The sequence below is a fragment of the Schistocerca gregaria genome, chromosome 3 (genome assembly GCF_023897955.1).
Source record: "Schistocerca gregaria isolate iqSchGreg1 chromosome 3, iqSchGreg1.2, whole genome shotgun sequence".
Classification (NCBI taxonomy): Eukaryota; Metazoa; Arthropoda; class Insecta; order Orthoptera; family Acrididae; genus Schistocerca; species Schistocerca gregaria.
This window is the reverse complement of record NC_064922.1, coordinates 649,466,518-649,479,259: the sequence shown is the minus strand read 5'-3', so window position 1 is coordinate 649,479,259 and position 12,742 is coordinate 649,466,518.

Below are 12,742 nucleotides of genomic sequence, written 5' to 3'. Positions count from 1 at the left end.
GTTTCGTACACAAGGCAATTTGGAGGTGACCAAACTGGATGAAGCTGCTGTGGAAGCAGCCCACATTCGTTGACTCCAGCCTAATACTCGTACTCATTAGGTTTACATCGGTTCATATACTGGTACCTAGTGGATGAAGCAGGTAGACAAAGACGAAGCTGAGTGGCCCACACAGGACTGTTTACTGTTGTCGGGTATGTCTTGACGTTGTTAATAACCGAAGACAATGTACAGCTAGACCTGAGTGGCGGGTGTTTCTAGTGCCTGTGTCCAACTCTGGGGTGACAGGGCCCCAGGTCCCCAAATTTGGTTTTTTATTTTTTACAGATGACAAATGCAGTGCAGCAGAGAAAATTCAAGTCGCCTATGCAGCGAACTGGGGTCTCAGACCATGCTGTTTCAGCAATATTCCAGCCGCATCAGTACGATTTTACAGCCAGATATCTTGCTTCGCCATGGATTTGGAAGTCTGCTCGGAGGGTTGTTGCTGAAACAGATATCTGCCGATTCTTCTGTGAATAGTCCTGTCCTTGATTTGTTCACAGTAAGTGACTCTCAGCCTTGACTTGCTGTTCACAACTAATTCTACTCCCATTACACTATCTTCTGTTTTTGCTCATATTACCTTATATTCGTTTGACTACTAAATCCTTATTTCCTTTCCATTGTACATCATTTGAACCCATTACACCAAGTCTAAACCTTTGTATTCCAATTTTAAGATTTTCTCTCTTCCTTGCCATGTTTAGACTTCAGAATGGTAGAACGTAACCCTTTCGTTCGTTTTTGCATCGTTTTCAGATCACCTCCACCCGGGGTTTCGAGTGGGGGACTATGGAATATTTTTCGAATGAAGAGATCATCATTACGCTTTTACAATTTCAGACCTGTTATCCTATGGGCACACTTTTGTATCCTCACTGATCATTGATTATTCTTTCTCTTGTTTTTACGAGCAGTTTCCCATGTCAGCGACAAGACAGTTCCCTGGACCAATGTCAACACATTTGCTCTCTTTGACAATGCCGCTACCGGAAGGAGGACGAATGGGTGATCTGAAAGGCATTTATGATGCTAATGTATGAAATTCAATGGTTGGTGTCACAAGTGGATCTCAGGACAATTTGACTGCAACTCAAAGATGCTATTCCCAGCTCACGGTGATTTCTACCATAGCCAAAACAACTGTTATTTTGACGTATCTTGATAACACGCAAGAGAACGAAATGGTCTAGCTGCCAAATTATGCAATAATTTGGTTACTTCAAAATGAGAAACTGCACTCTTAGAAAAATCACTTACTTAAAAATAATTCCAAAAATTTAATAAAATCCGTTGACAAGATAAAAAGCATATTCATTTATTATTAGGGAGAACGATAACTAATAACAGTGTGGCATTCTGGTAAGTCTTATACGTATCAGCCGGTCTAATGGATATCTTCTCCTTCTGGGCGGAAATAAACAGGTTTTGGTTTTTCAATGGAAAACCAGAGAAAAGAAAGGGAATGAAAGTATTTTTACTAAATGGACCTAGCCGTAGTTGAGCAATACGCCTGCGGGTGTGCTGAAAATATGCTAACTTCTCTTACATTACACCTCTCTAGTTACAACCTGAATTAAACTGTTTAGCTTCCTTATTCCGAGGCTCGTCTGTGATTTGAAAGCAATATATGAAGACTTTCTACTGGGATGCTAGGCCTAACGCAAGAAAGGAAGTTCTGTTGGGGTTGTCTCTCTTAGATTTTGTAGTTTCTCCTCCACCACAAGGCCATGGTTCCCTTCTCATTTAATCCCCAGAAAGGAAGCCTGCCTCAGCCGCCAGCTACGCCGTTCCGAGGTCTTTCTTCTCCACTGTCGCTTCCATGAAGCATGGGCATGGGTTCCTTGTTATACCCCAAGGTTGTGTCCCTGTCTGGACTCAGCCATCCTATCACTCCGGCCTACTAAAGTGTAGGATGTCCACCTCCGCGACATGGACCCACCAGTCAGGAATTACCCCAGTGGAAGAATAGGGGAAGAGACCCTACCTTCCTGGAGCCGAGTTAATGATTGTGTATGGTGCCACAATCAATAAAACACGTGATTTGGAATTTTTCATCAAAGACGAAGAGGAAAACAAATGGAAGGCATCTATTGAGTTTCCTACTAGTCTCCATAAAGTGGGGTTGACACCATTACGTGTACTTAGAATAAGCTGAGCAAGTTATGTGAGAAATTGCTGGAATACCTTTATGAGAGATGAACTGAAAGCAAAAACTTACACTGATCTACACTACAGTGCAAAAATGTTTCTAAAAGTTTAATTAAAATTCAGCTTACTGTTCCCAACATTCATTATTTCTGCTTCCCACAAGTAGAGGTAAGCTGTCGTATAAATCGAAAGGCTAGGGAATAAAAAACGTCGTCCGTTCGGTATATCAAAAGTAATATCACTGAAGGCTGCGATTTTTGTGAGCAAAGTTAGAGCACATAAGCGATTTATGACGCTTTCCAATGCTATCAGTAATAGTGATTACCGCTGTCATTGCATAGACAGTCTCCATACATCAAGAACCTGTAAAGATAGGCTCACCATGTGGTTATATTGTGTATAGAGTGGCCACGTGGCGAATGCTGTGTAGCCACAGTGTAACAGAGGGTATGAAAATGTAATTTTCCCACACTGATGCACTGTAACAGGCAACTTTAGCATTCAAAGTGCATTCATCGTAAATACTTGTTGAATATATATCTGTATTTCATCAACATGAGATTTTTGAAGAAGAACCTTTAAAGGATGCAGTAATGTATTTCGGTGATGTTTTGATGGCACATACGTCATGGGAAGAGCACATAGGCGCGGTGCATAAAGTTTTGGATCCATTTAGAACAGTTGGGATCACATTCAATCCGCAAACACCTGATTTTGCAGGGATGAGGATACCAGTGTTGGGAAAAGTTATCTTGTCAGAAGAGACTCAATTCCTAAGTAATTTGAAGAAGTTCAACGTCTTCTGGTACCAACATGTGACCGACTGCTTCAGCCGTGCTTCGATTTTTGAAATACTGCCAGTTTCTAAAAGAACACTGCTTGTCGTACCCTGCGCTAATGGCATTAATAAATAAGAATTCGGTTTGTACAAGGGGGCTGATCGGCAAGAACCATTTCATGACATTACCCCATGGACTTTAAGGAACTATTGTACCTTGGTATGGATGCCTTTGAATTGTCAATGAAAATGATCAGGAATAATATCGCATAACCATGTTCACCAGTTGAGTTTTGTCAGAATGGGAAAGGAAATACACTGTCACTGAACGTGAAGCACTTGCGATCGTTAGGGCTTTGAAGGATTCCGCTGCTTTCTTCTCGGACGGCATACTATCGTAGGCATCGATCATAATGCATTACCTTTCCTTCTTCACTGTACACTGTTGCTTAATCGTCTTTCTAGATGGGCCCTCGTCCTTTAAGAATACAATTTTGAGATGTAATTCTTCCTAGGTGAGACAAATATGGCACCTGCTGCTTTGTCACAACTTTCACCGCATTTGGAATGTGTTTGCACCGAAACATCATACATAAAAGACATCAATTAATTTCGTGATAGGTATCGAAGGAAAGTAAAACATTCGTTGGTTTTTATGTAATATCGAAGCAGAGCAGCAACCAGATGGGTTATTAAAAATGGTGAATACAGTTTATCCAGAAGAAGCCGAGATCACAAATCGACAATATTACTTAATTCATAATGATGTCTTGTACCGAAGAAAGGACTTAAATTCAAAATCTTGGAGAATTTGCAAACCAAATCATGTTGTCCATGATCTTCTCAAGTATATCCATAACATTTAAAAATTTGGTCCAAATTAAAATTTACAGTAACTTTAAAAAACAAGTGATGATAATTGTCTCAGTGATTATGTAGAACTGTGAAAGAATTTTCAGTGCACCAAAGAGTCTACAACGCTACTTAAAGGATTCATGAACAATATTGTACCACATACAATAGGTGAAATCATTGGTTTGCATCTTTTCGCCCCCTTCCAAAATGTCATGAAAATATCTCACAAATCGTACTAGTTGTGGGGTATTTTAAAAACTTTTTTGCTACTTAGAGAACCTAACTGTAAGATCATTGTTAGAAAGTTGCAAGGAGAACATTTGCCGAATACCATTCAGCCACAAAGTGTTTTGTCAGATAAAAGACGACAATTTCTTTTAGTGTCTGTAAATCATTTGCGAGCAGATAAGGTGGGTAAAGATTCGTCCTATGTGAAAAGATCTATGCGCGAAGCATACAACTACTACCATCGCCGTACCGTAGCGAAAGATCTGACCGAGAACCCGAGAAAATTCTAGTCCTTTGTAAAATCGCTAAGTGGGTCAAAGGCTTCGACCAAGTCACTTGTTCACTAGTCTGGTGTCGCAGTCGAATACAGCAAAACGAAAGTCGAAGTTTTAAATTTCACGTTCAAGAAATCGTTTACGTGGGAGAGTCGTACAGACATGCCATTGTTTGAACACCGAACAGACTCCCGTATGGACGACACAGTAATAAGCATTCATGGCGTAGAGAAACAACTGAAGGAACCGAAAACAGATAACTCACAACGTCTAGATGGAATCTCAATTCGGTTATTAAAAGAGTACTTACAGGCTTTGGTTCGTTACTTAGCTTGCATTTATCGTAATTATCTCACTCAGCGCACAGGCGCAAGCGAGTGGAAAGAAGTGCTGTGGCCCCCGTGTATAAGGAGGACAAACCAACGGATCTTCAAAATTACAGACCAATATCCCTGGGATCAGTCTGCTACAGAATCCTTGGGCATATCTTCAACGTAAATATAATAAATTTTCTTGAGGCCGAGAAGCTTATGCCCACGAATCATCACGGTTTTAGAAAGCATCCTTTGTGTCCATTCAGCTTTCCCTTTTCTCACATAAGATGTACTGCGAACTAGGGATGAATGGCAGCAGGCAGATTCCATATATCTAGATTTTCGGAATGCTTTTGACACAGTGCTCTGCCGCAGGCTGTTAAAGAAGGCAGTAGCATATGCAACAGGTTCAAAATTATGTGTCTCGAAGACTGCGTAAGTTACAGAACGTGGTATGTTCTCAACGGCGAGTGTTCATTAGATACAAGGGTATCGTCAGGAGTTCCCCTGGGAAGCTTGATAGGACTGCTTTCATACTCTATATACATAAATGATTTGACGGACAGCGTGGGCAGCAATGTATAGTAGTTTTCTGATGATGGTGTAGTGTACGGTAAGCTGTCGAAGTTGAGTGACTGTAGGAGGGTACAAGATGACTAAGTGACTGGAGGAGGATACGGCTTAGAGAAAGTTTATAGTTGGCGTGATGGATGGCAGCTATATGTAGAAAAATGTAAATTTATTAATGCTAACGAGCAGGAAAAACAAATCCGTAATTCTCGGGTACATCGTTATTACTGTCCTGCTTGACTCAGTCATGCCGTTTAAATATCTGGATATAACGTTGCAACGCTATATGAAATGAAACGAGCCTACGTGAATTGTGGTAGGAAGGGCCAACGGTGGACTTCGGCTGACTAGGAGGATTCTAGGAAAGCGTGGTCCACCTGTGAAAGAGAACATGTATAGGACGTTAATGCAACCTATTCGTGAGCACTTCTCGAGTGTTTAGGATCCTTAACAGGTTGTATAAAAGACGACATCGAAGCAATTCAGAGGAGATCTGATACTAGTACATTCGAATAACAGGCAAGTGTTTTGGAGATGCTTCGGGAACTCAAACTAGAATACCTCAAGGGAAGGAGATGTTCTTTTCGAGGGACAGTACTGAGAAAATTTAGAGAACGCGAAGCTGTTTTGGAGAACTATTCTACTGTCGGCAACAAACATTGCACGTAAGGACCACGAATATAAGATGCGAAAAATTAGTGCTCATTCGGAGGCATGTATTTAGTCATTTTTCCCTGTTCTATTTACGAGTGGAACAGGGCAGTAAATGTCGAGTAGTGGTACGGGGGTACCCTCTGCCACTTGCTGTAAGGTGGCTTTCAGAATATCGATGTAGATGTACATCATTGTACAGGTCTGTATCAAAAACCTGCTAAATGAAGATACACCAACCGGAATGACTGTTCTGAGCATACTGCAGAAAGAAATACAAGAGCTCGATTATTAAGGTACCTGACTTTGACGATGTTATGAATAATTTGGTGCATGATACTACTGGTCTGCCGTCTTGCACAGTTTTACATGGAAGAGAACTTGACAATATTTTCTACGAGATTTTCCTTCACAAACTGAATTAACTGCCAAAGAGGGAAAGCAAATGACCTTTGAACAGACGGAGAAGACAACAATGACAAGGAAAGCAAGATACGAACGTTTTGGTGAAATCCACTGTGAAACGATCATGTTTCAAATCTTCATTGGCAAAGGATGAAAATAAGAAACCTTTGCATTACTACTCGGTACCATTTAGACGGTGTATCTAAATTCTGTTGAGTTAGAGAAACTTAATAGTGAAAATTATTTTGGACTTAATCTTTGGGAAAACATTAAATTGTACTCTCGATACATGAGAGAAAATAAATATGTAAATTAATGATATTGTAGGAACGATATCGTCGTGTTATGTTTGTCTTGTGGTGTAATAGACTGGATGATTACATTTCACAGTGACATAATATAAGAAAGTGGTTGAGAATGCTCCGTGTTAGTTATTTGTGAGTTATCAGTAATGACTGATTAGAGGACAGATTTATTTATTATGTGCAAAATGGCAGTAGGTGGTTGGCCGAACTATAGTGTTTCTCAAGTTACGTCATGACTTTCGTGTGGTTGTTAATCTTATGACACCTCAATGCCTGTTTTGTTTTGCGATGATACTGATCGCTGTTCGCTCTCTGTGTTCACGAGGTCCTTATGTGTGACGCTATATCACCGCTACATCAGATCGAACAGGAAGGAGGGTAAGGGGAGATCTATGATTCACAACACTCATGGTCAACAATTAGCGAACCTTCCACTGATAGTCACACTGATCCATGTTGCACACAACTGCTACTTACGTGACTGTACTGCATAGCTGGCTGCGCCATCGTCCAGAAAGTACCATGGTGGCCGTGGCCGTTTGTTTATCAACACAGTCATATTGGGTCTGAGTGACGATGCGACACTTCAATTTCGTGTGACGTGTTTATCTTCTTCGTTAGGCCACAATAAAAAATTGCAGAGTACCCACGACTACAAGGAAAATGTCTGATAAAAAGCTGCTACATAAAACGTGGACATTTGAACGTATCAGATTTTGAGGTATATATTTATTCATGTAATTGAATCTGTAGAATGCATCCCACAACTCTAATATTGCCTATTCCTATTTTATTTTTCCATATCTGAGTATATTACCTATTACTTTTAGTAAAGGTTTAGTTTATGTATTTTGTGCAAACTTTTTAAAAATATTACGATTATTTTCATTCCGTTTTCCTGCAACAATTTAACTTTAGTTTACTTTAATATTCTAATGATGTACAAAGGAAATTGGTGTTCACTCATCTGCAATACAGATGAAATTATACGTTTTTTTTTTGGACGTATATACATAGAAATGGTACATTAATACGTGCTTTTTAATTAAGTGACATGTTGTTGTTTGTCACAGGTTCTGTTTTGTCTTTCCCGTCTACTGAGGCCCTTCATAAATGATCAATTTTACACTGAAACGTTATGTTGCTATACATTTCCAGGCGAAATTTATTTTCTGAGGTATGGAACATGTGTGGATCTTATACCCTCAGATGTCAAAATATTGGTCATTATATGAACATTCAATAGTAAACTTATCGACCTGCTTCATCGAAATGTTATTTTACAGCTACTTCTGGTTTTTGCCGAAATAGAATTTCTAAGTAGTAACTGCCCTCTAACATTGTTTTGAATAAGGTCTGATACTTATGGTTGGGCCGCGAGAACTTAGCGTATCAATCTAGCGGAATACAGTCTTAGGTTCCGTGCCCAGAGATTGGGTTCGGACACCATTCTGATAAAATGGTTAATTCCCTTGAATGTGATTATCCATGCTGCATTTGTTTACTTGATAGTCTCAGAGTGAAAAGATCGATGGTGTGTGGAGTAACGCTAACCTGTGCATATTTAGAAGTGTTTGCTATGAGTAGTGCTTTCAGCAATAAACCGCAAAATTTCGTGGTCTGCCAATAGTAACAATTGGTATTCGAACGTGCCATTATCCGCTTTGTTAAATCATCAGACGTTGGAATATGTGTCTTTTAATTAATATAGTTGAGAGACGCAGTAACATCGTCGTAATGTAGCACGCACCGAGTGGTCTTAAACTTATAAAAAATCTGAAACGTGGCTAAGTATGTTTGGAAGTAATGTAGATAATTATTACCGACTTGAAATATTTTCACCAACGGAAAGGAAAAGAAGAAATTGTGTAAGAGATCCACGACTAAGGAATTTATTGCTAGCGCACTCGAGCAGATGTAACTTCGATGGATTGCTCACGCGCTGCCTGCGATATGCAAGCTACAGCAGAATCGCAGACCAGAGACCAGTGTCGGCAGCAGTAGTTGTAGTAGCTCGCAGTCGGGCGGTTGGCTGAGGTCGCTCTTAGAGAGCAGTTGTCCAGTTGTATAGCGCTCAGAGAGTATTTCTCCTACCTATTGTCATGCCAATTATCGTGAATAAAAATCAATGGTTTTTCATACATAACAAAATCTTGTGGCCAGCATTGCACTGCGCTGTGACAGAAAAATTTCTTATAGGAGCAGATATTTATGCGTTATCCGGCGACTTATTTGAGGTAAGAATTTCCAGTTTATTCAGAGTGACTTTTCAGGGCCATGACGCACCGTTTCTGACGTCCAGATTTACCAGTTTAGATTTACAGTCAGTTAATTATTGAAGAGTCACATTTTCATTGCGAGGTTAGTCAGATTTTTATTGGGAGGTTTCGGAAATTAATCTGTTGGGAGGTTACAGATGTCATGTACAATTCATGCAACAGTTTGCGATGTAGTTTAAATAATGGTATACGGTATATATCGTCAAATTGGCTGCGTATTTCATCAATTAACTCAAAAATGCGTGCTACTGATATGTTTTGCCCTCATATCGTGGGTTTAGTTCTCTGAAATTATAACTACTGAGTCAAGGAATATACGTGGAATATCAGGTATGTGTGTGTTTTTTAATAAAATTCTACTCGTCATTTATATATTTTATTGTTCAATAAAACATTTACTGGGAAGAAACAGTGATTTTTTTGGTTTTTAACATCTGAATGACATAAAACAGAACTTAGGCCAGATTGCAGACAGTACACAAAACTTACAGCAGCTGTGTTTCTGAGTAGTGACGGTGAAACAGTCATACTTTACATAATTAAGGGCATGTATGAAAGGAGAATTAAAATACAAGGCTGTACTAAACATGAGATGAAAGAATAGAACACACTATTTAGGTACAAGAATAGTCTTTAAGGTTTTGTATGGCTCTAACACCACTGAAGTTATTAACAGTACAGAAAAAATACACACCTTTACACGTATACGAAGAACATTAGTAGAAGAATATGAAATTTGCTATTGCACAGAGTATCGGGAGAGAGAACATTTAGTTTCAGGAACTCCTTTTACACTTAGAATTTGGACTTTGGTTACAACTGACAAGCAGCGTCATCTGGGCTGTTGCTCTTCAGTACACGAATCGTAAGAATCAAACACCTAATCATTAACACTGAAGCAGTGGGAAAGATTGGGGAAAACCTTTTGGTCGAGTGATTTTGCCATGTTAAAACAGACACCAAAATTACACATAAGAATCCTATTACTTCGTTTCTAAGTGGTATGGAACATGTGTTTCTGTAACTGTGTAGTACTATTTGCTAAATCTCTGTGTCACACAATGCTTAAAAGGTAAATTTGAGCTTCTCATAAGATGAATTGATATACTGCAATAATACAGGAAACGTTTGAAAAGTCGTAAATCCTCTGATAAAAAATAAATCACATCTCTTATTAATGAAAATTACGCTTTTATATAAACTCAGAGGAGATATAGAGACATATAAACTCAACATCTTTGGAACATTTATTATTTCATTCTCTTTAAACCCGTTTTAAATTACAGTGGATTACGTTATAGCATTTATTTACGCTTACCGCAGCAATTGACGATTGCTTGATTACACCAACTTTCATACTTATTATTGATTGTACTGCATTAATTGTACGTGATCCAAAAATAAAGTTCAGAAATAATTAGACACCACTTTACCATGCGTCTTAATTTATACACCATACTATATTTACATACCCATTCAATCTAAAAAATCGTGTACATAATTTTCTATTTTGATTCACTCGGCGTAAAATGTTCATCTATGAAATATCTCTATTGGCGAGAGGCTCATTAAGCATTTATTGTTCATTATAGCATACACAAGGACCCATGTATCCCTTTATCACTGGAGTAATAACCTTCTGACACAGCTTTGCCCTGCCACGTTAGGGAAAAATGCATATAATTATTATCGTGTTATTTCTTAGATAGGTACGGATTTGCAAAGCGTTTCGGTTTTCTGGGCAGAGGAAGATGATCGCAGAGGTTAAGGAAATATTTTGCCCCTAATGGATATGTGTATAGTGACTGGTTCCGTTGATAGTGGTTTCCTTGTTGCTGATGTTGGAATTCACAGCTGCAGTAAAAACTTGGAAGCACTTTCGATTACAAAAGAGAAAGTAGCTACTGAATAAATATTCTTTAGTCATCCCTTCATAAACAGTTCTACAGTCAAAGGTTTTGTTACCAAATAAGTTTTTCATGCCAACGCATTGCATATTGGCAATGTCACGGCAATGAATTCTCTTTGAGGGCGAGAGTAGAGACAAAACAGATACGACATAGCAGATTATGATAAAAATCTGTAATTATTGTTACCACTGCGCAATTCAAACTTTTTGCGTCCAATAAAATTTATGGAACTGGCTCCGGAAGTTGGTGATTGAATTTTCAAGGACCTCATATTTAACGCGTCCTTGTATCTGGAAGTAGGACAAAGAGGGGAAGAAAAACTTTCACAAGTATAATGGCAGTGAATTCGTTCAAAAATAACAACAAAAGCCAGATGTTACTATAAATCAAATTTGACAATCATCCTGTATCTTTTGAGTCCTTCATAATATTGGAGTAGATCTGATCTCTCTTTCCTTCTATGGAATTTGCACTTAGCACAACGGTCGATTCCAGATTCGCTTTTAAGATTTGAGGAAAATGAAGCTATGTGAATTTGTAGACAGGACATTCTGTTAATGGTCTTCAGTACTTTTAGCCACACTAAATGCACGGCAAGATAAGCGGCGGAGACGTTGCGAAAAATATGATTGTTTGTACGACAGACTTTCTTAAAACAATGACCTTTTATGAGCCATAAAATAATCGTCAGTCCACTGAAGGGCTTTTAAGCTGATTGAGACCTAAGGTCATATTTTCTTTAGTTCGCATAATTTTATACAAAATTTTAAAACGCATATAAAATGTCTTGGTTTTTCAAGGACTAAGACTACCTTTTTCCTTTTCAACTCATTATCAATGAGTTTATCAATACTGTAGCGTAACTGTGAAACCACATTTTACCTACTAGAGTACACACTCGAAATTCACTATTATATTATTACATTCGGAATGCCTTTTAGGGCTTTTCATTATTAGTGTCCTTCAGCGACGAATAGTGAACGATGAACATGAAGCAGAGTTCTGTTTAAAGGTCTCCGTGTATTGTGCGAATGGTATATACTAGTTGATTATGTATAGTCACCAAAGTCGCTGTAAATGACTAATAGTTCGTTATAGTTTATGAAAACAAATTTCAGACTTGAACGACAACATTAGAACCACAACATTTCTTTCGCTGATCCTTACAGAAGTTCATATTGTGTACATCTCTTATGATAGTTATTCATATGTTATTACAGTATTTCAGGATGATGACATCACTTTCTTTGTTAACACTCGGAGCTCCGATGAACACGAAGTTGTTTGAGGACACTTCCTATTGCTTACACCACAAAGATGCAGCTTTCTGACGTCTTTCCTGCTTGCACCATCACTGAGATCACTACATTAAGAGTTTCAGATACTCACATTTGTGGCATTTGCTGTATGATTCCTATGGTGTGACAAACGGAAGATCCTATTTTCTTTCTGCATGTAGTTAGTAATTAATTGCTGAGATCACAAATTTCATGGCGGCCTACGACCGTCACAAGACCCATTCCGAAAGGAATGCCTCCGATTTTTTCTGTGTTAGCTAAGTGCCTGAACTATATTGGTGTAGAAAGAATTTTTGATTCTTGCTGCTATTCTCTAGTTCTTTAGACGTAATGAAAGAGGTAACAGCAGCAAGGGGGCACTCCAGAATGATACTCGTATCTCACCTAGTGAGGCATAAGAACACATATGTATACGAAACAGTATACTGGTGTCAGCCACATATTTATTTTTCCTCTATGTGTTTCGATGGTTTACACCCTCATCTCCAGGAGGAGAATTATATAGCTACATTTTTTGTGTTAGTGAAGAGCACAGACGCCTTCTCATTGCTGCAGACCAAATGCAAGTCGGGCTACGTTGCATCATTTGAACGGAAGTAGCGTTGAAAAAATACTGCATACTGCATCATACGGCAACTGTTCTTTACTGTACATTTATTTTCACTGTCACCCAAAGATGTT